General features: G+C 45.8%; 2 long non-coding RNA genes across 2 annotated transcripts; both read right to left on the minus strand.

Annotated features, from left to right (window-relative positions):
• Positions 1 to 160: 160 nt before the first annotated feature.
• On the minus strand, positions 161 to 23471 carry LOC306646727. Its single transcript, XR_013759948.1, has 3 exons — positions 23294 to 23471; positions 13346 to 13476; positions 161 to 331 (listed from the first exon to the last, which is right to left on the minus strand). It is a non-coding gene; the product is annotated as an uncharacterized lncRNA (long non-coding RNA).
• LOC306646735 lies at positions 7613 to 10772 on the minus strand. The gene is made up of 2 exons (XR_013759952.1): positions 8984 to 10772; positions 7613 to 7759 (listed from the first exon to the last, which is right to left on the minus strand). It is a non-coding gene; the product is annotated as an uncharacterized lncRNA (long non-coding RNA).
• Positions 23472 to 23943: the final 472 nt, after the last annotated feature.

Below are 23943 nucleotides of genomic sequence, written 5' to 3' on the forward strand. Positions count from 1 at the left end.
TTATTGGGGGTGGGGGGCTCCTGTGAGCCGTGCTAAGTGCTGGTGATACATAGGAGTCTTGTGTTCTTGTGTTCTTCAGGTGCTCATAGTCTGAATGCCAGGAAGCCTGAGGGGTAACAAATGCTTACACCAATTTTTTTTTTTTTTTATTACAATCATGATCAATTCTAGGAAGGTGAGGTAGACTGCTACAATAATGGGGTGTGTAATTTAGACTGGGGCTCAGGTCCCCGGAGAAGTTACATTGAGCTGATTCCTGAAGCATCAACTGTTCCACGCAGGGGGAGGAGCTTATGCAGTGGCATTGAGGTAGGCGGGCCCTCAGAGGACTCTGGGAAAGAAAAAGAGGCCAATAAAAGAGTTAAGGAAAAGGAACCAAGGTGAGATGAAGCTCTGGAGATTTGAGAGAGATCGTTCAAAATCTTGAAGGTCATTGTAAGGAAGTAAGATTTTATGCTAAGTGTGATGGGCAGTCATTGGGTAGTTTGTGTTTTAAGATCTTCCTAGTTCTGTGTGGAAAATAGACAAGAGTAAGCACAGGGGAGCAAGAGTGAACACTGGAGGACCTATTAGGAGGACCTTGTAGGTGCCCTCCAGGCCTGAGGGTAGTAAGGATGGGTGGAGAGACATTGTTTGTTCAAACAAATGCAATAAGTAATTAGAGGATACAATCTACAGGCTGGCTGGTTCGTTCATGAATTGAATGAGCCAGGTGGGTGAAGTACAGGGAAGTTAATATTAAGCATCCATTCGTTGGACAGTTATTTATAGAGTCTGCAGTTGTTGCTAGGCCCTGTGCTAAAGAAGCAGACCCTCTGGGATCAAGTCTTGGCCTTATCACTGGCTAGCAGTTTGCCTTAAGGAAGTTGTGTAACTTCTCTGTCCCTTGATTTCTTCATCTGTAAAATGGGGATCCTAAGAATGCCCAAGAGGGAAGTTGTAAGGGTTAAACAAGTCAATATATGTAAAACCTTGCATCTGGATGCTTGGAGCTGGATTCTGAGACCGGGAACTTGGACTTGGGTACTTGGGACTGGGTGCTCAGGTCTGCTTCTTGGAGTATCAAGGCTTCTTTCTTCTCTCTCTCTTGTAGAGAAACACTTTATTCATATATAATGAAATATTAGAACACAGCCCCACTTTCTTTCAAACGCGTGTATGAAAATGCACTTAGTAAATATTTAGTTCTCCATTGTAGCCTAACAGAAAATCAGATAATGATTCGAATAGAATGTTCCAGTGACAAACTAGAAGTGCACAAATTAGAAGCATTTCTCCATAAAACCTTCACTTGATGCTTGACCATTATTTGTATTGAACTTGCCAAGAGACAGACTCTGACAAGGACTCCTATTTCTTTTCTACCCTCATACTAAAACCAGGTAATATGCCAAAGCTGTGGTTTCTGCACCTGTCTGACATTAGAATCACCTGGAGCTTTTTAAATTTAAATTTAATTTAAATTGAATTTCAAAGCTGGGGCTGCACCCAAGATCAGTTAGATCACAATCTTTTCTTTTGGTACTGGGGATTGAACCCAGGGCGCTTTACCACTGAGTTACATCCGCAGTCCTTTTATTTTTTTATTTTGAGACAGGGTCTCACTAAGTTGTTGAAGCTGGCCTTGAACTTGCATAGATTACAATCTTTATGGGCAAGACACAAGTATCAGTAGTTTTTGATCACTCACAGGTGATTCCAGGTACAGATGTTTGGGAAACACTGCATAGTGAGAAATAAGGGGGCTGCTTTAAAGTAGGTAGTCAGGGAGGACGTCTCTGAGGCAGTGACATTTGAATGGGAACCAAAGAGTAAAGAAGGAACTATCATTTAAAAATCAGGGGTGGGGGGGTGCTTAGGGGAAGGCATCTGTCCTTGGCCCCTGCATTCTTGAAGGAAGATTGAGAAAGGAATGGCTTGGGTTTGTCGTTTCCAAGAGATTGAGTATGTAATCTTGACTGAATGAAGACTCTGTCCCTTCTGTAGGTCAGCACTTGAGTCAGCTGAACCATGCTATGTTCGTGGGAGCTATGGGTGCTGGGAGGTGAGCCCTACTGTTTGTTAAGAATTCACGATCACAGCTGGGTGGGGTGGTGCAGGCCTGTAATCCCAGTGGCTCAGGAGGTTGAGGCAGGAGGATCTCAAGTTCAAAGCCAGTCTCGGCAATTTAGCAAGCTATAAGCAACCTGGTGAGACCTTGTCTCAAAATAAAAAATAAAAAGGTCTGGGGATGTGGCTCTGTGGTTAGTGCCCTTAGGTTCAATCCCCAAACTAAAAAGAAAAGATTATGATCTTAAAAAAGAATTCATGATCACATCTGTAATTCCAGCAACTCCAGAGGCTGAGGCAGGAGGATCTCAAGTTCAGGGCCAGCCTGGGTAACTGAATGAGAATGTGTCTATAAATATATAAACAAACAAACAAATAAATAAATAGGGCTGGGATGTAGCTCAGTAGTAAAATACCCCTGGGTTCAATCCCCAGCACCAAAACAAAACAAAAGAATTCATGGTCACCATCTGGGGCGCCAGTAGCCATTCCCTCACATCCACCGAGACATCACTACCACTACCACTGCCACTTGCCCCATCCTGCTGTGACCTGTAACTGAGCAGCCCTGGCAGATATTCCTGCCCACCACTAAGACTTCCTCCTCCTCCGCACACCTGCCTGCTGAGAGAGGCAGGCAAGGGCTGTCCACTAGTGAGACAGCCATGGACTTGCTTAGAGTCGTGCAGCGGTGCTAAGGGGTGACAGGCTCCATAGCAAGCTCCTACTTCTCTGTCTGGGGTTGGTTTCAGAAAGCTTCCCTGTCTCTGATCCTCCCACTTCTGACCCTATTGGGAGGATCTGGTTCTCCATTATGTGGAGCTTGGGTCTGTGGAGGCTGGACAAAAACCTGGACAAGCCATTGTGTGTGGATAGAACAAAAACAGTAAAATTACCCCAGTTTGGGTTTTGTGATTATTTGCATGGCTGGACTGGCATTTCCCTTGGTGTTGGCTACAGGGAAAGAGTCAGTCCAGTAAATACATGCTGGGAGAATGATTGGGGACAAGCTGTCCTATGGGGCCATTTGCTCATATAGATAAAGAACCACTGGGCCCCTGCCAGCCTCTGACTGGGCATTCAGTCCTCCACTGGGAACTTGAAACTGGGGGCTGGGTTCTGGGCTTGGGTTTTAAGCCTGGGTACTTAGGGCTAGGTACATGGGCTTGTTTTTCCCCTTCCCCCCTCCATTTCTGGGTATTAAATCTAGGGCCTCCTCCTTGCTAGGCAAGTGCTCTACCACTAAGCTATACCCACAACCCTTGGGGCTTGCTTTTGGGCGTAACCAAGGCTCCATTTCTTTTCTGATCTTTAGATGAACCTGTTGCCTGCCCTCTTTTCTGGTTTCATAGCACATGGCTTCACCCGCTTGATCCTGCCTGTCTTAATTGTCTGCTCTGTGAAGATGACAGAGGGAAAGGAAAGAGAAAGCTTCTCCTTCCGCATCTCTTCATAGGTCCTTCCTGGCACCCCTTTTCTCTCCCCCTAATCTTCCGCCCCTCCCCCCAGCCATCTGCTTAAAGGAAGTGGTTCCTCAGTTCTTCACAGGAAATCGCAGGCCTCCTCTGCTTCAGCACCTCCAGCTGCTGCTGGCCCAGGTCCTCTGCCGGCCCAGGCCCCTTTCCAGGCTGGGCCTTGGGACGCCCTGTTCCTAGCATCACCCTCTGCTGCCCAGCCAAGAAGAAATATGTGTGTGGAGTGCTTCTCTCATTTCCTTTAAATCCCTCTGACTCAGTCTTGGATCACAGGCTGTGGGGCCTGGAAATGAGACCTAATCGTAGAGAATCCTAAATGCCATGCTAAGAACTTTAGAGATTCCTGAATTGTAGGACTTAGGGCCTGGAAGGGAGAGGAGGGGCAAGCTCTGCAGGGATCCTGAGGATGGAGCACTCCTGAGCTGCAGGATCTCCTGCTGCAGAGCAGGGGCCCAGGCTATTCATTTCAGCCCCAGGTGGAGCCTGCCCCAGGGAGGACGGTTTGTAAATGTGGAGCTGCTCAAGGATAATGAGGGGTGATGAAGAGCCCAGCCTGGGACTGGACTGCCACCTGGTGGTCACATAAACGCATAGCACCGTGAAATTGTGGGAGCCCTAGAAGGCAGTAGAATTTCAAGGGTATGGGGAACTGTAAGGCCTTTAAATGATAAGGGAACTCTCTAGATAAAGAGATTTTTTTGGTACTGGGGATTGGATCCAGGGGTGCTTTACCACTGAGCTGCATTCCAAATTCTTTTGCTTTTTTATTTTTTGAGACAGGTTCTCGCTAAGTGGCTTAGGGCCTTGCTACGTTGCTGAGCCTGGCCTTGAACTTGCAATCCTCCTGCCTCAGCTTCCAGAGTTTGCTGGGATTACAGGTGTGTGCTAGATAAAAAAGATTTTTTTTATTAAAGATCTAGGCACCTTTCACCAGGTGATGTGGTGTCTGCCTACAGTCCCAGCTATTCAGGAGGTAGAGGCAGCAAGATTGAGGCTTGAGTTCCAGCCTGGGAACAAGATCCCATCCCCAAATAAAAAACACAGAAAAGAAAGAAAAGGACATACCTCTAAATTAAGAATTTGGGAAAGACATTCTAGATGAGAGACAAACTCCTGTCCCCCATTTTATAGACCAAGAGACAGACTGAGAGAGATCAATGAGTACAAAGAACCTCAATGTTGTCTTACAGCAAGGCAATCAGAAGTGGAGTCTGTTTTATTTGGCACTGGGGCTCAAACCCAGTGCCACACATGGGAAGCATGCACTCTACCTCTGAGCTACACTCCAGTCCCTAAGATCTATTTTTGGATTCATCTTCAGGTATGGTCCCAGAGGGAGGAGCTCTCCTGCTAATTTCTAGTCCTTGCCATTTGTGACCAAACATGGCATCTCTCAGCACCATCACCCACTTTAGTCACCGAAGTTGGCACTGCAAGGTGGCTTTTGGCCGCTTCCAAAAATAAAATCCACACTGAGAGGGCCAGGAACCGAGAGGGCTGAGGCAATGCAGACGTGCGTGCTTCATGCTCAGCAGATGTTTCTGAGCAGGAAGCTGCAGATGATGGTATTCTACCCCCTGGCTTTAAAGACAAGGAAGCCTGGATTCAAGAGAGCAAGGAACTTGACAAAGGCAACCCAACTCTGTGACTGGGCCAGGACTAACTGTGTGTCTCTCTAGGGCTGCTGCCAGGGAGGAGTCTAAAAGTGTGCTGAGCATCTTTGGACCTGCTGTGTTACTTAGTTCTGGTATGTTCACCATGCTGCCTCATGCTTGGTGGACAGAATGATTGTGGCCTGTGAAAGCTGACAAGGGACAGCGTAGATGAAAAGAGAGGGGGGTGAGGAGGTGGTGACAGGGATGGAGAAGAGGAGTCATGGACGAAATGCAAACTCTAAGCAGGTAGGGACTGGATCTCTTTCACTAGGTGTCCTTAGCAGCTGGCACAGTGCCTGGCGCAGATGGAGTGTCTAGTAAATGCCTGTGGAATGAAGGCAGTTACTCTGCACAGGCCCCAAGGGATCCTGGGGGTGGGTGGAGTCCTTTAAGCTCCCCTTAAAGGACTGGTCATTTTCAGTGTCCTTTAGCCAGAGGACTACTGAGGCCTGGGATCCAGAATTATGGAGGCAGAGTTGTCCCATCTCTTTCTGGCCTGGATGCTGTCCAAGGGAATAAGTAGAGGGAGACAATCTTGGAGGAAGGAGCCCTAATTTGGTGTTCACCTTTGGGAGAAAGGAAGAACAAAGACTGTGAGCTCCAGAGAGCAAACCCTAGCTTCAAAGTTAGATTGTCTAATTCCTGGTTGTCCTTTGGCTATTTGGTCTTTGTTTCATGCAGGTCCTTAATCACTGACGTTTAATAAGTGCTCGCTGCGTGCCAGGCACCATGCTAAGCCATTTCCATGCAGTGCCCCTGTGCCTCTGCATGTCTGCCACAAACGATGCTTCTCTAGGGGCCTGGGGCAAGCCAGCTGAGGCAAACAATTGCCATCTGCAGAGGCGGCATTGAAACCGGGGACAGGAGCAAGCAGAGTGGGATGAAGAATTCCTGGATCAGAAGAGGGACTGGGTTATGGGAGGCCTGAGGGCACCTGGCTTGGAGTTCCTCCTCACTGGTTCCCTCCACTGAGGTATTCCAGGCCTCTTATAGCTCCTTTGTGACCAGCCTCTGTGGTTCACAGACAGCCACCTGCCGGGAGTGCAGGTCTCCTGAGCAAACCAGACCTGCATTGAGCCAGAAAGAGCCATGATTCTCCTTAGTGCTGGGACTGACTCTACCTTTGTGGCCATTTTGATCTCCCAGGTTTCTTTGCCCTTCCCCTGCCTTGGCCTGGGCACCAGGGTTCCCCTGAACAGGATACCCAAGCTTTAAATCTCCCCAGCAGTGTTCAGGTTGCTGTGGGCTCCATATGCACACTGTCTACCCTATCCCCAGAGTTCAATGATGAAAGAGAGGCTTTTGTCAACCCCTCAAAAAAGCCACTTTACACCCTTTCCCCAGGGCAAGGCTCCATCTGAGAGAGTAACTCTAGTGCTTCTTCAGAGAATGGAGTCCTAACCGGAGAGAACAACCTGCCCTGCTTCCCCCAGCACTCCATGAAATCAAGCCTGGGCATTCCTTGCTCTGACAGGGTAGCAAGAGGCCCAGCTGGGAAGGAGCTTCAGGGGAGGGGATGTCTGAGCTGGGTTCAGAAGGACAAAAGGGAGTTTTTCAGGCAGGTGAGCTTCAGAGGGACATTCCAGGCAGAGAACAGCCTGTGCTACTAGGGAAACAAAATCAACTGGTTTTGTTCCGGGAGCTGTGGTTGACCTGGGAAAATGAGGGTGGGGGTGGGGGGTGCGGATGAAGCAGGCCAGAGCCAGGTCTTATTGGGCTTCTCATTGCAAGGGTGATTCACAGGACAAAGTGTTTTCTGAGAGAAGTTTATTCTATTTTCTCATGTAGGTCATTGGAGAGAGTGACAGAGGAAGTTCTGGATTCCAACTGGAAGAGGGAGGGCAAGGAGGAAGGAGGGAATTCCTGGGAGCTTCTGGCTAGTCCTCATCCTGGGCCTCTTCCCCCTTGTTTTTTAAGGTGGAGTAGCCCATGAGGCCACTGCTGCTACCAGCCCTATAAAACAAAGACACTGGGGCTCAAGCACCAGGCCAGAGAATACAAATATCTGGAAACCGTTGGTCAAGTCCAGCCCTCTGACTTCCAGATGGAGAAGCAGAGGCCCTGAGAGCGGATGGGACTTTGGCAAAGTGAATCCTTTTTCCCTTGAGTTACCATCCCAAGTCAAAGATGTGTGTCAGAGATAAAAAAAGACAAAAATAATGGTTCCCTCTCTTTATGTTTGCAGTAAAAATGCTATGTTTTTAATAATGTCAACAAAAGCCAACTCTGTGGAGACCTCCCTGTGTGGAGCTGGGGATTCACAGTAAGGCATCATTTCAACCTGTCACAGCTGTGTAACATGGGAGAGGACACCATCTTGTAACACTGAAAGGTCCCTAGCCTTGCCCACACATTTCACCTCCCACTGAAGGGGCATGGCCCTTCTCTGTCTCCCTGCCTGCTCCCTCTAAGAACCCTCTTCTTTGGGGCTGATTCTTTGGGTTTTTTCTGTCCAGAATCGAGAGAGGAGGGAGGCATCAGAAAGGTCAAATGGGCTGGGCATGATGCTGTGCATCTGTAGTCACAGCTGTTCAGAAGGCTGAGGCAGGAAGGAGGCCAGCCTTGCAATACAGCAAGACCCTGTCTCAAAAAGCAAACGAACAAATAAAAAACAGAGAGAGAGAGAGAGAGAGAGAGAGAGAGAGAGAGAGAGAGAGAGAGAGAGAAAGAGAAAGGTGAAAGGGGGGTTTGTTAGTTGTGGGTTTTCTCCAGGATTTTGGAAGAAAGAGAGAAAGAAAAAAAAATTTTTTTTTTTAGATGAGTCCCTCTGAGCTCTGTATCTACCCCCTTTTTGGTGCTTTATGGTGCAAAGAAGACCAGAGCTGGTGTGGAGTTGCTTCTGGGTGCTCACCATGTTTGTTTTCCACTATCATTTTCTGACGTTGAGCAGATTCACCCAACGTTAAACAGCGGATGATCATCCCTATTCACAAAATAAGGGAGCTGAGGCTTGTTGTGATTTGGCCAAAGTGTCTGCAGGGCACCTGAGAGGCTAATAGCAGGGCTTCTGGCTTCATACCCACTGGATTTGAATCCTGCCTCTAGTTCTAAACTAGCTGGGCAAACTTCAGTAAATTACTTATTTCCTCAGTTCTACAGTTTCTCCATTTCTTATGATAGAAATATAAGGTTACCCACCCCACAGAGCTGAGGTAGGCTGTGAAAAGGGCTCAGAACAGCAAAGAGGATCACTTGGCCCTCTCTGTTCTTCCACCCTACTCTGCAGGGTGGCCATGAGTGGGTGGATGCCCCATTCAGCAGCAGGCATCACAGAGCTGGCTGTGATGCCTGTGCCCAGGAATCCCAGTCATGAGCCCTGTTGAAGGGACAGTCCTGAGGAAGAACCCGTCCCAGGAACCCCCTCACCTACTGAAGCTCCCTACCCTGCAGACCCACCTCTTCCATGCAGGCCTTGCAGTCCAGAACCCTGAACAGCCATTTCTGAGTTTTCTCCTGCCTACAGCACAGCAGACAATGCAGAGTGTGTGAGGGGTCCCCTACTTTGTGTCTGATGCTCTGAAACACTCCCAGAGGTGGGGGGCCAGTCCCTCCAATTTTTTCCCCCAGTGTCTCACAGAGGGGAAGGAGCTTTTTTGAGGCAACGTACCTGGCACAAAATGGGCATCGAATAAGTTTCAGTAGCACGGAGGAATTGCCAAAAGCAGGGATTTGAACCCTAGACCCTGGCGATAGCAAGCCTGCACTATTGGTTGTTAAATCTTCACTAGTGCAGAAGCAGGTTCGGGTCTCTAAAGCAAGGATCCTGAGCTCTTACGACATCCTCTCATCTCCCAGGATCCTTACCTGCCTCCACACCACACAGGTGAAGGATCAGGTATCACAAGAGCGATACCGCCTTCTGCCGCACGGTGGCGCTCCGCGTGCAAGCTCTGTCGCGGAACCCCGGAATGGAGGAAGAGTCTCCCCTGGGCCCTTATTAGAGCCTCATCAGCTGGATTGTTTCCCTTTCGGCTTTAGGATGAGTCGGTGGGTTGGTGGTGGGGGAAAGCGAGGTACGGCGGGCTGAGCCCAGGACTCCTTTCAGGAGTCGCGGGAATTCCATGTCCTCTCAGCACCCGTGGCAGAGATGTTCTGCCCCACCTGGTGGTTGTGAGACTTCAGTGGTACCGGTGCCTGGCACATGGTAACTGCGCTCCATAGATTTTGGTTAGTACCATTACTATGTTTTTTCTTGGCTTGTGATCACAGGTTGAAGACCTTGGGCAGAATAATGGGGTACTTTCCTTCTCTGGGCCTCAAGTTTTCCCTAAAATTGGAATATTAATTGAGCCTATTTCAGAAGATGGCTATGAATTTAGAAACTGTTGGATATTGCATCCTTACCAGTTAAAACAATGCCTGACATATAGAATTTGTTTTACAATGTATTTTTTAAAAGTTAATTAATTAATTTTTTTGAAGCTGAGAATTGAACCTGGGACCTGGAGTGTTCTAAGCACATTTCTACCACCAAGCTACCCCCCCCCCCCCAGCCCAAATAAACTAATTCTTACAATGCTTTGGATATCTACAGGAACCCACACATTGGCCTCACATTAATTTCTTTTTTTCAGAAAGTAGGAACAGAAGATTAAAGGAGCTTTCCTAGGGTCACACAGCAAATCAGATAGCCCAGATACATATTCAAGACTGAGAATTCAAGCTGGAGATGTAACTCAGTTGGTTGAGCGCTTATGAGGCCCTGGATATAATCCCAGCACCACAAAACAAAACAAAAACTAAAAACCTATGCTCTTTCCATTATACCACAAAATAGGAAAGTACATATGCCCCTCAACTCACTTCAAATATGATCTTTGCCCCCTCAGTGCTAATTCTTTGAATAAAAAAAGAAAAACTGAGCTGGGGTTGTGGCTCAGTGGTAGAGTGCTTGCCTAGCATGTGTGAGGCACTGGGTTCACTTCTCAGCACTGCATACAAATAAATAAATAAAGGTTCTCAACAACTAATAAAAATATTAAAAAAAGAAAAAAGAAAAACCTTCCATAGATGGAACACTTAGCACTTTATGGCACAAGGTCACTTATAACAACCCCATAAAGTAGGTACCATTGTTATAAACCATATGTTATATGTAAGGAAACAGATTCAGAGAGGCTAAGTAATATTCCCAAGGCTGAACAGACAGAAAGTGGTTGAGTCAGGATTTAAACCCACAATTGACTGATGTCCATGACTCACACTTTCAGCAACCCCTCCAAATGGTTTCATCTGTCCTCAAAGATAAACTCTGTCATATTAGATCCTATAATAAAGGAGTTTCAAAAATCATCCAGACCTCTTGGAATCTAAGTAGCTTAATCTCCATCTCACAGAGGAAGTAACTAAGGAGAAGTGAAGTGACAGGATTGAGGCCACAGAGAACTGTTGTGACACCTATAAGCTAGGTCTCATGCTTCTTGGAGTTTTGTATTCCATTTCTCTAAAAGCCTCTTCAGCCTAGTCCCAGGCCAGGGCACTAAACGGACCCAAGGGTGCTGCCTCACTAGTGGTCATCCTGGCTCATAGGGCACGGAGCTCACAGCGGGCAATGTGGCTGTGGGTGTTATGTCAACACCCACACTTTGTAACGGCTGGGTTTACCTTGGAGGAGACATGAGGAGCTGTCTTCCTGCCTGGAGCCTGCTGATAGAGGGGCACAGCAGTGAGGAAGCCGCTCTCTGGCTTAAGACTGGTTTTTTATAATCACATTTGGATCCCCTCCACCCCGCCCCAGGCAGCCAATCCCTGTCAGAGTTTCCATTTCCTGCGCTCTGCAGAGTTTTCTGGTCTCCTGTCTTCCAGCTCTGCTCGGTGGCAGCATCTGCGCACTGCCTGCTGGCAGAACGCTGTAATTCAAGCCAGGGACTTCCAGCATAGCCAAGACTATTCAAAGCATGTCACGCCACAGTGGGAGCCACGGCCCTACTGGGCTTAGTGAACTTGGCCACCAGCTTCCCTTGGGGTAGAGAGGCCTTTTACAATCCAATCCAATCCAATTAATACTAATACCTACCATTGATTAAACACTTGCTGTATGCCAGGCCCTGTGCAAAATGCCCTTTGTATATGAGCTCTTTCCAATCCCCTAGTGGTCTTGTGATGTACCAGATACTGTTTATAATCCCAATAAAGCTTTGGAAATGAAGTCCTTCCATTCCATTGTCCTCTCAGACTGGTTGCTTCTGGGTGATGGGCATACGGTAAGAACAGGGAAGCCCATGCTCATGTGGCCATCATCAAACATTCTTTTTGCCTTTCCCTGGGTAATAGATGGAGCATTCTTTAAAGCTTTGGATGGTGATGCTTGTGGAAGCACCGTGGGTAAGCAGTGCAACCCATATTTGGAAAACAGCAGTTCCAGTAGGGATGAATCATTGCCTTCTCCAAAGTGAAAGGGGTCTGAAAGAATTGACCTACCACCAGGTGGCTGGCTGCTCTCTTTGAGCAACGGTTGCCTGTTGCTGCCTCCTCCTGGCATGTTGACTATTTGTTGGCAATTGCTAGATCAGCCTTGATGAGAGGGAGCCCAGGTCGTTGGGCCCGTTCATAGCCCCCCTTGCTGCCACCATGGATACTCTTTATTAGGTCTATTGCAAAGCAATAGGGAGGCGAAGTTTAGAGTCTGGCTGACATCCACAGGTTGGGACAGCCTGACCATCTGGCTACAGAACCTCCTCTGCACATGATCTCTGGGTCAGTGTTAGTGTGAGACACAGAGATCTACAGGCCTTGTGCCCATTCCTATAGGTCCATCCATATGTCCCTTACCCAGAGCTGCTTCTCTTTAATCTTCTAATCTTGCTATCACCATGTCCTTGACCTATTAGCCAAGCTATTTGAATCTGTGTATGTCTGTACTCAGTCCACCTCTCTCTCCATACACAGGGGATGACAAAGTATACTGCTTATAGTTCTACCCCCAGGGGGATTCACCTCTGTCCTTCAGGCCCACTGGAGCTGTAATAGAGTAGTCCGTTTCCAACCGGTGCCAAAATATTATATTGATTTACCTGTGAATTGGGTTCGACTCCTTACCTCTGTTGTTAAAGGTGTGGTGTCAGATCAACAGGTGCCTTAGAAGTCTAAGACCCCTGTTCACTTGATTCCCTCATGCCTTTTGGACCCCGTTTGTCCAACGATGAATGTACAACTTCCATTGTGTATTGGATTGTGATTGTTGTACCCTTCTGATAATATCTAGGATGTTAATTAAGGGTTGGGGTATAGCTCAGTGGTAGAGTGCTGGCCTAGTGTGTGCCAGGCCCTGGGTTTGTTTCCCCAGCACCCCACACCCTGCACCCACACCCTGCACCCCCACACACAGAATCTAGTTTAGTATGTGTAACCAGCTACTTGGCATCCAACAGTCAGATGTTTAGTCACTACTGGGGCCCAGTGGTACATCAGGACCTTTTTGTCCAAATGGACCATGATGAGCATGGCCTAATTCCAGAATCTTAGGAGTCTTCGCTGCAACTCTCCTATTGGACTTTCAGAGACTCTACTCCTCACAGATACCTCCAGCAGCAGTGGGATCCTATAATCCCAAGTGGTAGCACAACTTGTTTTGTGGCCTGAACCTGCTGGGCAGCCCTCTCTTGCTCTGGGCACCACTCAAAATTGGCAGCCTTCCAGGCCACCCAATAAAGGCCTGGAGGATGCCAGGTGCAGTGGCGCATGCCTGTAATCCCAGCCATTTGGGAAGTTAAAGCAGGAGCATCGCAAGTTTGAAGCTGGCCTTGGCAACTTAGTGAGACACTGTCTCAAAATAAAAAGGACGGGGATGTAGCTCAGTGGCAAGATGCCTCTGGGCTCAATTTGCCTTACCAAAGGGGGGGAAAAAAAAAGACTGAAGAAATATTTCTACATGTATAAATTCTACCTCTAAGATCTAAAGAGACCCACTGCTGGGGATATAGCTCAGTGGTAGAGTACTCATGTTGCATGTATGAGACCAAAAAGATACTGCAAAAGGAATAAATAAATAGAGTTGCTAAAGAGACCCACCAAACACTGTGACCTTTCCAAGTGGAGAATATATAATGTAAGAGAACTCATAGTTGGCTTACCCCAAACCACTGAACTCCTAAAAATGTTTCCAATGTGTCAGGACCATGAATCTTCGTGTAATTTATCTTCCACTCTTGCAAACATCTTGCTTACCATTTCCTGTTTATGTGCAAGCAGCATGATGTCATCAGTATAGTGGATCAACATGTCGTCCCGTGGACTGTCACGGAGATCAAGGTCTCTGAAGACCACATTGTAACAGAGAGCTGGAACGTTAGTAATGCCTTGAGGGGAGAGAGTAAAGGTGCTATTGATGCAAGAGTGTGATATAAAAAAAAAAGCAAACTGCCTTTGGTCATCTCTTTTTTTGGGGAGTGGTGATTGAACCCAGGAGCCCTTAACCCTGAGCCACTTCCCCAGCCCTTTTATTTTTTATTTTCAGAGAGCATCTCACTAAGGTGCTTAGGACCTTGCTAAGTTGCTGAATCTGGCTTTGAACTTGTGATCCTCCTACCTCAGCCTCCCAAACTGTTGGGATTACAAGTGCACTGGCTGGTCATCTCTTCTTATGCATGTCGAAAAAAAAAGCCTTGTAAATGTATGATTATGCAAATGGTATGCTGTTACTCCATGTACAATCAGAAACAACATGTATCCCATTTGTTTACAATAAAAATAAATTTTAAAAAAAGAAAAGAAAAAAAAGCCTTCACCAAACCAATACTGACACACAGCACTTAAGCATGTACTGACATGTCCCAGTAAAGATACCACATCCAGTAAAGCAGCTCTGATGACCGAGGCTCCCACTTGCTTACATTTACAGTTGCCCATCCATCATCCACCATGATCCACTCATTTTCACAAAGGACAGACAAGTGAATTGAATGGGTATGTGATGGGGAACAAACCACAGGTAAATATTACATTAGAAATAACACTGCAGCCAGGCATGGTGGCTCACGCCTGTAATCCCAGTGAGACAAGAGGATTGCAAGTTCAAAGCCAGCCTCAGAAACTTAGGGAGGCCCTAAACAACTTGGCAAGACTGTGTCTCAAAAGAAAAATAAAATAATATAAAAAGGACTGGGGTGGTCAGGTTGTGGCTCAGTGGTAGAGCGCTTGCCTAGCATGTGTGAGGTACCGGGTTCAATTCTCAGCACCGCATATAAATAAATAAATAAAGTTCCACTGACAAAATAAGTGGGGGGTGGCGGTGCTGGGGATGTGGTTAAGTGCCTCTGGGTTCAATCCCTGGTATAAAAACAAAAAACACTGTAAAAATAAGTGGGGTAGAGTAGTGTGCTGGTTGATTTCAAGTGTTAACTTGGCCAGGCCACATACCCAGATATGAGATCAAATACTAATCTAGATGTGGCTGGAAATTTATTTATTTAGGAATGGAACCCGGGGCCTTCCATGTGCTAGGCAAGCATTGCACCACTGTGCTACACCCCCAGCCCAGAAGAGTGTTTTTAGATGCGATTAACATTTAAGTCAGTAGACTCTGAGTAAATGAGGTTATCCTCCATAATGTGAGTGGGCCTCATCCAATCAGTTGAAGGCCTTAAAAGAAAAAAGACTCCCCCAAGGAAGGGGGAATTCTGCCAGCAGACGGCCTTTGGACTCGAGCTGCGACATCAACTCTTCCCTGTGTCTCCAGCCTGCCAACCTATGCTGCAAATTTTGGACTTGCCAGCCTCCACAATTGCATGAGCCAATTCCTTAAAATAAACCTTTCTTTTTTTCTTTCTATACATATGTGCGTGTGTGTGTGTGTGTGTGTGTGTGTGTGTGTACACGCATGCATATACATTCTATCAGTTCTGTTTCTTTGGAGAAACTGACTAATACAGGGAGTCTCAGAAGCCCTTGCTTGGTTCTTCCTATTATAATAGCATTTACTTCACAAGTCATGAAGCCAGAAGAAACTCTTCTATGAGACTCACTGGACTTAGGCTACATTCCATCCTTCACCTGGCCTCCTTTATCTCCTGTTCTAACTAGGGAATGCTGATAGTTCTTTGTCTCCGAGTTTCCATATCGGCTCAGACTCCAACATTTTCACAGCCTTTGAAGATTCTGAATATTCTTTTCTAATGCACAGTTACCCTGGAACAGGGCAGTAGATCATCCCTTTTGGGAGGGATTAGAGGAATATTTACTACATGTAATTGTGTTGTCATTGCACAGTTGTTTCCATAAGAGGGTGTGGTTTCTGCCGAGTTAAGAGGTTAAGTTCTCTGAATTTAGATCTATGATCTGGATGAGCAAGTATGATTTCCACTATGGTAGCTTATGTCAGTCTTCTGCATTCCAGCTCTTGACTTTTCAAAATAGAAAAATCAAAGATCATCTAGTCAGCTGTCCATCCATCCCATCCTCATAATGAATCTGCCACAGGTCTCTGTAGGTTGATCAAAGCACCCTCGTGGCCTCTCTGGCCTTGCTGTGAATGATAGTAATTATATTCACCTGGCCTTGGAGGCCACCTCTGCCATTCTGGAATCCCAACACTATGATCTTATAGATCCCTAATTCCATAGCAGCCTCTCTTGTACTTAATCCAAGCCTATTGCAGACAGAGATCATCGATTATGCAAAGATTTGATGTCCCCTTTATCTGTGAACTCCTTATTGTCCTAGTGAAGAGAATCTTCTGGGCTCTCCAATAGAACATAGGTGCTAGGTTCTTGGATTTCACATTCCCTCCTCCCTGGTCTGTCTTACTTCACCTTAAATACTCTCATGAAAGCTCTAGCATTTTGACTTCATTTATTGTAGGCTTCATTTATTGTAGACTTTAAGAAACCATTCTTGCAAACTATCAAGACCATATTTTAATAGTCTATTGCTGAATAACAAATGGCCCAAATTTAAAGACTTACAACAACAGCCTTTTATTTCTTGCAATTCTGCAATCTGGGCGAGGCTCAGTTGGGTGTTTGCAACAGCTGAAATGTCCAAGATGTCTTTCTCACTTCCATAAATGGCACCTCAGCTGGGATGGATGCAACACCTGGGGGCTGCTCATGCATCTCTCTTTCGCAACATGGTGTCTCCACATGGCTAGCTCCCACTTCCTCGCAGTATGGTGTCTCAGTGTGATTGGATTTCTTCCATGGTGGCTAACATCCAAGAGGGAGGAAATGGAAGCTGCCAGTCTTCTTAAAGGCTAGTCTGGAACTGGGACAGCGTTGCCTCTCCTACATTCTGTTGGTTAGGGCAAGTCACAGACCAGTCCAGAATTAAGGACAGAGGGAAATAGATACTCACGCTCCCTCCCCCGACTCCCCTCCATGCTGGGCAGTTGAACCCAAGGGCACTCTACCACTGAGATTTTTTGGTTTTTTAATTTTGAGACAAGATCTTGTTAAGCTGCCCAGGCTGGCCTCGAATTAGTGATCCTTCTGTCTCAGCCTCCCAAATAGCTGGAATTACAGACATGGGCCACTGTTCTTGGCTAGACTCCATTTTCTGATGTAAGGAGTGGCATGAACATAGAGAGAAGGACTTGATTATGACCATCTTTGGAAGCTATCTACTAGAGACCAGCTCCAGGCAGCCGTGCAAGAATATCAAAGCCTGAGTCACTGAAGAATGGTCTGTTGTTAATGCATTTCCCCTTAGCTAGTCTTATCTTCTGCCCTGACAGTTCCCCTGCCCCTCCCTGCCATGTCTAAAATCCCCAAAAATCACTCCCACATCGATCAGCCAGGTCTTTCACTCCTTTGAAGTAGTTTATTGTTCCCAAGTCAGGACTTCAATTCCTCGCTTCAGGATTTGCTAGGAACTGATCCCAGTTTCTCGAGGGAGGGCGGAACAGGTCTGAAGGAGGACAAACGCCATCTTACGAGGCCTTTGCTTCCCAGGATGGCATAGTCTCAAGGAAAGAGGAAACTGTTCTTTCCTGACAAGAAGAGAACAGCTGCTTCTGCCATCAAGGAAAACTCAGGAGCGTTTGTAAGATAAAGATTCTTAGGATTGTCCCCCCTGATGTGTCTAGGCTTGTCTCCCCCACAGTGTCCCTGTCCTTGGGGTCCCACCAGGGCCTTGACTTGGAATAGGAGACCTACTGAAACTGGGTGTTTAGAGTCCCCTGCAACTCTGCTCCTTATAACTGGATCCTTCCACTGAGTCTTCCCTTCCCTTTAACAGTTGGGAGGCCCATTGAAGGCCAGGGCTATTATCACACGGCTTAGCATCAGCAATGAGGTCCCTATTGCCTTCACATAGGTGAGAAATTCAACTCCCAAATTATACCCTGAAGATTGCTTTTGATACAAAATGTCAGCTTGTGTTCCTTAGGAAGTAGAGGCTGAATCAAAGGTTGGATGCTAATGCTTTCTTGGGGGTTGCAATCCTAAGGTAGCAAAAGTCTGCACTTTGGGATTGTGTTAACTTATTCCACTGAGCCGTTGCTGGGGAAACCAGAGCCTCATAGGTCCAGCTGGGTCAAACTAGAGCATTGAAGCGGCTGCAGTTCCCACTCTCACAGGCTTAATGGAGTTCCTGTCAAAGCCTAGCACTTGCCTCCCAGTGAGGCTGAGGCAGCTAGTAACGTTTGCTGCAATGATGTTTTGATGCTGGACCCTTCCATTGGGAGGCATCTGTACTCAGTCTGGCACAGTCCGAGTAAGGACTTTGGCATTTACTTAGAATGATCCGGGAAGCTATTGGAGGGATTTGAGCAGAGGGAAGACACGTCTGGCAAATTTTAACAAGATCACTCTGTCTGTCCAGCAGAACCAGGTAGTCCATTGCCATGACCCAGATGTGTTGATCAGGGTTCTAGTAAAGAAGCAGGAGCCCTAGGAGTAATATAGAATAAGGGATTATTACGGAGACTTGACCTAATGCAGTTATGGATGCTGTTAAACCATTTATGAACAGCTCTTTTTTGTGCATCTGGTGCAGAGTTGAAAGCGAACAGGGCAAGTAACCGGAAAGGAACAATGGATATGAAAAGGGTCAGGGCAAGGTCAAAATGGAGCAAATGAAGATGAACTGGAATCCACCAGAACAAACTAGATCTCCCAAGTCTCTCCCCACCTCCAAGCCTCCAGTCTATTTTTATTTATTTACTGCAGTGCTGGGGACTGAATTCAGAGCTTTGCACATGCAGGGCCTTGACCCTGCTGCTTGGCCCATTCCAGCAGTAGGAGGAGCTGCATCCCCAGTCCTCCAAGTCTCAGTTTTGATGATGACCTGCAGGAGAAGTTGCTGCCCTTCATTAACACACACCTAGCCCAGGCATTTGAGAGGCTGAAGCAGAGTTGGGCCCACAGTCACACCAGGGGGTTCTGGAGTGGCTGTGGGCCCAACAGCTGCTTTACAGCAACAAGGGGCCAGTGGATCAGAGAAAACACGCCTGAGGGGCAGCTGCACCTGACCCTATGCTGGCCTTCCAAGTATAAACACGGCGACAGCCTAGCTTCTGCTTTCTAAATCCTGCTCAAGTCTCCTTTGAAAAATTATCACCCCAAAGTACACAGGAAAGGACATTCTGGGAAATAAGGTTCTAGCTTAATTAAGTTGACACAATACCAAGCACCCCATACCAGGTGAGAAATTAAGATGACTTTGACCAGAGTATTGGCAAAAGGGGTGTGAAAAATACTTGAATTCTGGAGGTATCTTGAATATCACTCACTATCTGAATCTATTTTTTCCCTGGGTTTGAACAGTGAGGTTTTTTGTTTTTGTTTTTCCTTTTCCTGTGGTATTAGGAATTGAAACCAGGACCGAGAACATGCTAGGCAAGTTCTCTACCACAGAGCTATGTCCAGAGCGCTTTTTTTTTTTTTTTTTTTTTTTTTGAGACAGGTTCTCATTAAGTTGTTGAGTTCAGCCTCAAACTAGTCATCCTCCTGCTTCAGCCTCCCAAGTAGCTGGGATTACAGGTGTGCACCACTGAGTGTGGTTAGGTCAGTAGGTTTTATTGTGATCAGCAGATGTGTCAAGTTTTGAATTAATGGAATGAGCAACAAGTGGGCTATATCATAAATAACCACACATGAAGGGCAAATTTTAAGTAGGCCAAAGGTGATGATGAACAACTGGGTTTCAAACAGCTCATATCAAGTCTAAAAATGGATGCCAAGGTGACAACTATATTTAACAAGTTTATGACAAAGCCTAATTCCCAGTGGGATAATATTAAGAAGCGGGACCAGGTGGGCACAGGGGTGCTTGTCTGTAATCCCAGCTACTCAGGTTCAACAGCAGCCTGGGCAACTTAGCAAGAATCTGTCTCAAAATAAAAAATAAAAAGGGTGGAGAACCAGGCGTTGTGGCCCACGCCTGTAATCCCAAGCAGCTCAGGAGGCTGAGGCAGGAGGATCATAAGTTCAAAGCCAGCCTCAGCAAAAGCGAGGTGCTAAGCAACTCATTGATGCCCTGTCTCTAAATAAAATACAAAATAGGACTGGGGATATGACTCAAGGGTTGAGTGTCTCTGAGTTCAATCTCCTGTACCAAAAAAAAAAAAAAAAAGGACTGGGGATGTAGTTCAGTGGGTTCAATCCCTAGTACCAAAAAGAATAAGGATGTGGGGCGCTTGGGAGGTAATTAGGTTTTGAGGGACAACACTCTTATAAAAGCAGTCTCGGAACAACCTCACCCCATCCCCTGAGAGGTTACAGTGACTGGCCATCATCTGTGAGGAGGTGGGCCCTCACCAAAGCCGAATCTGCTTGTACCTTAAGGTTGGATTTCTATCCTCCAAAGTTCTGAGAGATAAATTTTTACTGTTTATAAGCTACCTGGTTTATAGTGCTTTTGTCACAGCAGCCTGAATGGACCAAGTCAATGAAGATCTTACAAAATGTCTAACTTTAATGATCATCGTTCATGTCTGAGTGTTTTGTTGATAGGCCAGAAATATTTAAATGAGGAATAGAGTATGTACATTAATAATAAATTATTATGTATGCCCTATAAACAAAAAAGAAAAAAAGAGCGGCACTCACAGGTAGCCACGCTACCAGACATAAATGATCTTCTAGAACACCCATCTCAGAAAAAGTTACTCTGAGACCATGAAAAATGAGACAAGGGCCACTTTATATTTTGTCTAAGCACAAACATAGTCACTGTGCCACCCACAAATATCAAACACACCCACTCCCTTAGCTAAAATAAGGAACTGCCACATACACTTTGCCCTTATGTGACTCTCCCTCTCCCTAAGAGTAAGAGCCGGTCACAGAATTGTCCCTGCTTTTTGGAATTAAATCTAGAGCGATCCTGTGCTTCCTTTGATTTTTTTCCCAAATCACTCAATCCAAGCCCACATGCTAATAAGTCGTTTTCTGGAACTTTCTGTGATATCCTATGTGCATTCTCCCTCAGGACAAAGCATAATAAATCCAACTTGTTTAACTGCAGGTGTTTCTCTGGCAGTCTTTGGCTGTAGAGCATTGACACTAAGAATGTATTTTTCTTGACGGGTTTCAGCAAAATCACTAATATATCATTGTAATTGAAATTTTGCATAATTTGTGTGTTCTTGACAGTAACAATCTAAAGCAGCTGTTGACAGACAAATTATAGCCCTGGGCCATATCAGACCTGCTGCCTGTTTTTGTGAATAAAGTTTTATTGGAACATAGCCATACTCATTCATTTATATATTCCTATGGCTGCCTTTGTCCTGCAATGGAAAATATTTGCCACAAAGAACCAAACAGCCTGCAAAACCTAAAATATTTACTATCTGATCCTTTACAGAAAAAATTCGCCAGCTGAGCATAAAATGGCTCATGCTTATAATCCCAGAGACTCTGGAGGCTAAGGCAGAAGGATCACAAGTTGGAGGCTAGCCTCAACAACTTACCAAGACTCTATCTCAAAACTAAAAAATTGAAAGGGCTGGGAATATAGCTTAGTGGTAGAGCACCCCAGGTTCAAACCCCAGTACCAAAAAGAGAAGAAAAGTTTGCCAATCCCTGGCAAAAGAATTAACTCCCAAGTTGGGCATGGTGGCACACACCTATAATCCCAGATATTTGGGAGACTGAGCAGGAGGGTTGCAAGTTTGAGGTCAGCCTCAGCAACTTAGTGAGACCCTAAGTCTCCTGTGACACATAAACAAATAATAAATAATAAATAAATAGGGTTGCGGATGTAGCTCAATTGCAGAGCACTTGTTTAGCATGCAACAGACCCTAGGTTCTGTCCCAGCACCATCCCCCATTAAAAAAAAAAAAAAATAGCACTAAGGGGCTGGTTTGGGGGACTGTGGGTATAGCTCAATGTTAGAGCAATATAGTTAGTATGCATGAAGCCCTGTGTTGAATCCCCAGCACCAAAGGAAAAAAAAAAAAAATAACATGAAAGTATAATTGTTTTCAAAGTACACAAAATTTGAATATATTTTGGATTAGAGACAGGGTCTCACTGAGTATTTTGGTTAAAAATAAAAACTTAAGATGTTAATTTTTGGTGGGGGGGTACTAGGAATTGAACCCAGGGGTGCTCTAACCACTGAGCTGCACCCCAATCCTTTTTTTTTTTTTTTTTTTTTTTTGCGGTGCTGGGGATTTGAACCCAGGGCCTTGTGCTTGCAAGGCAAGCACTCTACCAACTGAGCTATATCCCCAACCCAGTCCTTTATTTTGAGACAGGGTCTAAGTTGCTAAGGCTGGCCTTCAACTTTTGATCCTCCTGCCTCAGCCTCTTGAGTTGCTGGGATTTACAGGCATTTGCTACTGAACCTGGCTAAGATGTCAAATATTTTTAAAATTTGCTCCAAAAAGTAAATTACTCCAAACTATGTAAAATTATCCATTAAAAATAAAGCAGCCAGGCACAGTGGTGCATGCCCATAATCCCAGAAGCTCGGGAGGCTAAGGCAGGAGGTTTGTGAGTCCAAAGCTAGCCTCAGCAAAAGCAAGGTGCTAAGCAAATCAGTGAGACCCTGTCTCTAAATAAAATACAAAGTAGGACTGGGGATGTGACTCAGGGGTCAAGTGCCCAATCCCTGGACCCCCCCCCCCCCGCCCCCAAATAAATAAATAAAGCAAGGGGCTGGGGTTTTGGCTCAGTGGTAGAGTGCTTGCCTAACAAGTATGAGTCCCTGGGTTCAATCCTCAGCACCACATAAAATATAAATTAATAAAATAAAGTTAAAAAAACATAAAGCAAACTAGACCAGGCAGAGTGGAGCAGGCCTGTAATCCCAGCAACTTGGGAGTCTGAGGCAGGAAGAATACAAGTTAAAGACCAGTCTGGACAACTTAGCAATATCCTGCCTCAAAATAAAAATCAAAAAGGGCTGGGGTGAACCCAGTGGTAGAGCAGATACTTAGTATGTGCAAGGGCCTGGGTTCAATCCCAGGACTAAAAATAAAAATGCTTGAAACTGACAGAGTTTGTTTGTGTTTTGAGGTACCAGGGATTGAACTCAGGGGCACTCAACCACTGAGTCACATCCCCAGTCCTATTTTTATATTTTATTTAGAGGCAGGGTCTCACTGAGTTGCTTAGTACCTCACTTTTGCTGAGGCTGGCTTTGAACTCGCAATCCTCCTGTCTCAGCCTCCTGAGCTGCTGGGATTACAGGCGTGTGCCATCACACCTGGGTCTCCAGCCCTTTTTATTTTTCATTTTGAGACAGGTTTTTGCTAAATTGCCCAGGTTGGCCTTGAACCTATGGTTCTCCTGCCTCAACTTCCAGAGCCGCTGGGATTACAGGCATGCGTCACTGTGCCCGGCTTCTTTTGTTTTTTAAATTTAATAAAATCTTATTTTTAAAACAAAACTTTCTGACATTTTAGTGTTCAATATCCATCTAAAAGCCAGTAGAAAGAATTGGTGCCTCGCTCCATGCGCTTTCCTTCTAGATTTGTACATACACGGATGAGTAATAAGACTTGTTCAGTTGGAAAACATCTCTCAGCAGCCATGCGGTCCTGTTGTAAATGCCAAGGTAATCTGTGAATACCTCCAGTTTGGAATACTAATGAACTGGAAGAGAAGCAAGAAAATGGACCCTGGGCACTACTGGGAAATGATATTTTTGTGATGGAGAAAATAATTCAGTTTGTGCTATCAGAAAGGGAGGACTTGGCAAGTCAATTAATTCATCTTTTCTCTTACCTAAGCTGTTTCGCCTCAGTCTTCCCCAGACTCCAAAGCAGTGTCTGTCTCTGACGTTGTCAGCAACACAATCTGTAAACCTTTATGAGCCACCAGCATGGTCCACTTTTGTTTCCAGGACACAGGACAAGAAATTTTAGAAGCATTCCCTGGAGCCTGCTCGGTGCTGGTCCTAGAGTGGGTGTTTATCAGTTGTGCTGTGCCAGAGCTGAGCTGCAGATCCTTAGCAACAGAAGCACTCACACGTTCTTTCATTATTTACTTTTTTGGTATGTGTTGGGTTTGTAATATGTAGAGTCCTTTCTAACACAGGGCCTAGATACTGAAAGATAGTTCAAATTTTTTTATCTGCATCTGTTTCTGAGTTTGGAAGCCAAGAGTTGAAATAGTGAGGGATACCTGGTATTTTGCTAATAGAGTCAATAGCACTTACTGCCAGACTAGATGTGGGATATGAGGGAAAAGAGAGGAATCGGTGATGATACCAAGCTTTTTGGCCTGAACAACTGGAAAAGTAGAACTGTCGATACTGAAGGAGAGAAGACTGCAGAAGAGCTGGGCATTTTTTGGACTTACCAAGTTTTATTTTTATTTTTATTTTTGCATTACTGGGGATTGAAGCAGGGTTAGGGGTACTCTACCATAGAGCT

Source organism: Sciurus vulgaris, assembly GCF_902686455.1.
Source record: "Sciurus vulgaris genome assembly, chromosome: 1".
Taxonomy (NCBI): Eukaryota; Metazoa; Chordata; class Mammalia; order Rodentia; family Sciuridae; genus Sciurus; species Sciurus vulgaris.